At 33.8% G+C, this 4,965-nt stretch overlaps 1 pseudogene; it reads left to right on the forward strand.

The window, feature by feature from the left end:
- Positions 1 to 342: 342 nt before the first annotated feature.
- On the forward strand, positions 343 to 3,981 carry LOC116106877 (annotated as a pseudogene).
- The last annotated feature ends 984 nt before the right edge of the window (positions 3,982 to 4,965 follow it).

A 4,965-nucleotide genomic window follows, 5' to 3' on the forward strand; every position in this document is an offset into this window, starting at 1 on the left:
AGCCAGATCAGACCCACACATTATAATATTTTTTTTTTTATCAAAGTCATCACCACACCGGATTCTAATTTCATCTTCCATTTTCTTCCTTCCATTTCTCTTCGTCTCGTTCAATTCATTTTCTCTCGTTTTTATTTTTTCTTCTTCATCTTCGTGCGATCGATAGATCTCCTCTCTCACGAATCCAAACAACGCGTTTAAGAAACAGGAGGATCAGGTGTCTCTCAGGTGCGGTTACGATCTATTAGGTTTTGTTTTTGTTTTTTATTATTCTTTTAATGTGTATATGTTTTGATGATAACGATCTGAGGAGATCTATTGGATGAATCTTAGGTTCAGGCGATGGCTTCAAAGCGGATCTTGAAAGAGCTCAAGGATTTGCAGAAGGATCCGCCTACGTCATGCAGTGCTGGTATATAACATCTGTTTGACTTTGACTTTGATCTATCTTCTATATTATTGTTCGACTTTTGCTCATGATTTAATGATTGAATGATGTCGAGATTGTTTAGGTGTTCTCTTTTCTTTTTGAGTAATCATTTTATCTGTTTATTTATTCATTTAATTCTTCGCTTTTTGTGTTTGCTATGATGTGCTCTTTTTAGAATTTAAACGATTTCTATTGACATGTCTGGTATTTTTGGAAGAAAAAAGAGGCAAATTATGTCTTTTTTTTTTTTTTTTAAAATTAGAAGGTTTTTGTTTTCACCTTTGCATAGAAACGAACAGGATTGTTGAGTGTTGTTTTGCCTCGTGATGCATACTGGCTTCAAGTATTAACCGGGTATTGGATTTGCTATGTGAACTTTTCTTGAGTTGTAATGGTTTTGCATCAATGTTAATCATCGTCTACTTGAGGTGATTTTAGGGGGGAATGAATACAAATAACATTTGCATCAGAGGGTTAAACGGAGACATAGTTTGAGGAAATTTATAGGAATATGTAATGGTTCTATGTTTCATGATGGACACACATTGTTATCTTTTCTGTATAGGTATATTGAATTGGAACATGCTTTATGTGTTCTATGTCACATATACTCATGATAATGAGCTATGCGTTGCTCAATCTTTGTTGTATTTGGAGTAATTTTCAGTGTGATTAGGTTGAGACTTTTCAATGGGGTTGCAATGTTATTCATTCAGGAAGGTATGACTCGCTGGGCTTACTTTTTTTTCTCTCTTTGGCAGTATAAGTTTCTGCAGTATGAAATACTGTATATGTTGCTTACATCAATCCCGTGTCAATTAAATAGTTTGCTCTTTGTCATTAATTGGTGGACCATGATGTGATTTGAAATTTCACTGTTGCTTTTAATCCTCTTTTAGCAATGCTTAAAATATGGCCATCAGGTGTAGATGACTAGATTTTGTTTTGAAATAATGAGGTTTAAATAGTGTTGGTATCAGATTATAAAATCCTGTCGGGGGCCTTATTCTACACATAAACTTGGTAGTTGTCAAACAGATTAATAGAAACTTGAGTTCTGCGCTTTTGGAATTAGGATGACTTGCAATGGTTGGGTGTCCTCGTTGGGAGTTGTGTGAACAGGAAATTGAGTAAATATAGTGTGTAATCCTTTGTCTTGCCTGGATAGAAGCTGTTTTGTATTAGGTTGATTAAAATGTGTACTTGATTTATTATCATTTTTGATTAATGAGTGAGAAATTTATTTGATTGAATTTCTTTAAGTCGTTTTTTTGCTTATTTGGGTATCAATTCAGTGAAGTCCTTTGAGAGGGGCTCAGTTTGCTAAATTGCTTGGGGTTGGACCTATGAAGTGTACTTTGTGTTTAGTTTTCCAAGTAAACATTCTAGTATAAGATACTATTTTTTTGGTTTGGTATTTTTTCTGTGGGTGGTGGTGGGAGGGAGCATCCAATAGAACCAAAAAGTTAGGCTTGTTACTGTTGTTACTTTCATGTACTGATGAGACAAATCATTTAGTCTTTATTGGAATTTTGCTGGCCAACTGACCAACTCATTACATATTCGACTTTTAATAATGCGATGCATGTAAGTTTGGGAGTTAACAAGCTAGGTGAATCAGAATTAAAAGCAATGTTTTATGCTGATAAGAAATTTTAGAAATTATCTCTTCTACTCTAAATTGTTGGGATCCTTAGTTTGTCATTACATCTTTTATTGTTGTCTTTGTCCTCCTTTTTTTGGTTATCAATGTGCTCTTTGCTATGATTTAAATTTTTTTGGATGAATACCTGAGCTAAGTTTTTGCTTCCTGCTAATATCTTTTTTGTAAACGCTTTATATACTATTATCCTTGAATTTGTTCTAGTATTTGATTCTCTCGTTATATTCCTGGGTATTGCAGGTCCTGTTGATAGACATGTTTCATTGGCAAGCAACAATTTGGGTCCTCAGATAGTCCTTATGCAGGGGGTGTTTTCTAGTTACTATCCATTTTTCTCAGATTATCCATTTAAGCCTCCCAAGGTAGTGTTACCCTTACATTCACAATGATGGCGCTTAGATGGTTTAATATCCTGAATTGTATTCTGTTTTTCCTTTACTCAAGTCACTTGCTTTTCAGTAACTAGTAATGATATTTTCAGTCTACTTGGCTTCCACTATGATGGCTGAATTGTATTGCACACTACTCTCACGTGTTCTCAAGAGTTGGGGATAGCAATATATTTATTGATTTTACTTGTATCTTCATATATAGTATGCACCTTGGTGCCTGATTTGAAATATTTGGATCATATATTTTTCTATGTTTTATTGATAGTCGTTTTAAGTTGAATCTTTACTTCAGTTTTGATAGGTGGAGGTGGGTTTGTTGTTTCAAATTGATAGAATTGTGTTTGTGTAGTCTCACTGTGGGATAATTTTGGATTTTTATTTCTTCAATTCTCTCTCTTTTAAGTTCCTGGCATGTTATCCATTCCTATCAGTCCTTGTTCTCAGCCTATGAGAGCAGCTGCCAGGTCTGAAATAGATGATAAATTATAGTTTTATGAAAGGGACCTGGTGCAACTAAATAATCTCTCAGTGTTTCTGTTGTGTTAATACACTGGAAATTGTGCAAGGTTATTTGGCACTGTTAGTTTGCAGTCAAGTGTGTGTTAGAAATGTAGAAACAGGAATATAAGATGTTTTCTGTGGTTTCATGCAACCAAAATTCCAAGTTCTTTGCGTGCCCTCTTCAAAATTTCTTAAGCTTCTTGACTTGAGGACTAATCTCGCTGTTGTGTGTGTGTCTCTCATATAGTGGATTGATCTTGTAGGTTGCATTCAGGACAAAGGTTTTCCATCCAAATATAAATAGCAACGGAAGCATTTGTCTTGATATCTTGAAGGAGAATGGAGCCTGCCTTGACCATTTCCAGTGGTTTTGTAATTTTGTCTAGTACTCTATAAATTTCATTATCAATATACCCTGATTGGTGTTATATGATAACCTTAAGCTACCTGGGAGATATCATATTTTTGGTTTTTCTCATTTACAATATTAATTCTTCTCATTACCCATTCTTCCATGATTAAAACTTAGAAAAATTAGTAATCTCAAGATTCTATTAAATCAGATACCATGAGCCTTTTAGATTAGGTAATGTATACTTACTCACGATCTTACTAATATCTTATAACTCTTTGTAATAACGCCTAGTCGGGTACATATGTAATTTTAACAAAGGTAGTAAGGCGGTAGTAAACTTGAGTAAAATAGCATTATTGTTTAGATTAAGGTGTCTTTTTCATTATGTGGATGGGAAATGGTTAAAATGTTGGTTGTTTGGTTCATAGGTTGCTATCAATCTGCTCATATGACGGATCCAAATCCAGACGATCCATTGGTGCCGAGATAGCTCATATGTACAAGACAGACAGGAATAAGTAACGACAACTGCAAGGAGCTGGACCCAGAAATATGCCATGGGCTGACAGGAGTTGTATTGCGTGTGAGGGAGGGAGGGCTCTTTTCTTTAATATTTTTTCGTCTTTCAAGTTTCTGTATGAATGAAGTTTCTCCTAAATGGACTAAAAGAAAGAGGTCCATCACACATACGTGCCCCTAGTTAAAAAGAAGAGAAAAACTGTGTTGCTTTCAATATTGATGGATAATTGTGACCTCGTAATGAAATGTGTACTGATTCAGAATTCTAAAAACTCCTCCCATTCGTTCTTTATCATCTTATCAAGTCCGTTTCTTCAACTCTATTTTCTGAAATCTAAGGGTATATTCAAAATAAGTAGTCAATGCTTGTTCACACAAAGGTAGAAAACTAGCAACATTGTTTGTTTATGATAAAAGATGTTATGAATGTTCTTAGTACACCAAATTATATAAATGGAAAGAGACGTTGCGCTGGGATTACAGGCTTCCCTTCTAATAAATAATATCTGAATTTTTATTTAAAACGCTTGGTTTGTAGTTCCCCAAGATTTAAAATCAAATTATCGGCTGCATTAATGAAACGTGGCGTTTAACGCTTCAAGGGACGTGAACGTGATACCTTCATATTATTTCTGACCACCCATTGTGCCTTTTATATATTTACTTATTGATGGTGGTCCAGTATAACTAGGTCGGTTTAATATAAAATTTAAATAGTCTTTATTTTTGATCCTTATTAATTTGTAATAATAATAATTAACTAGGGTTATTCTGTTTCTTTGTACACAAATCACGGCCTCATTTTCGTCTACATGAATCGGTAAAATATTGATTCTTTTAATTTATAATACAGTCCAATTAATTATTTATAAAATTTGTTCCATTTACTCTATCTCGAGCTTTTATTATGTCGTTGATAACAGCTTCACTTCCACAAAATCTTAATTATAATTCTAAAAATTCTAATACTCTTATCAATTCTAGTCACGTCCTCAACAAAGAACAGAGCGAGCAGAGCCATGCCTTGGAATTCAGGAAAAATTAATTAATATAATCTAAAGACTATAGTTTCAATTAAACTATTATATACAAAAAAAAAAAAAAA

The sequence above is a fragment of the Pistacia vera genome, unplaced genomic scaffold, assembly GCF_008641045.1.
Source record: "Pistacia vera cultivar Batoury unplaced genomic scaffold, PisVer_v2 Contig524, whole genome shotgun sequence".
NCBI lineage: Eukaryota > Viridiplantae > Streptophyta > Magnoliopsida > Sapindales > Anacardiaceae > Pistacia > Pistacia vera.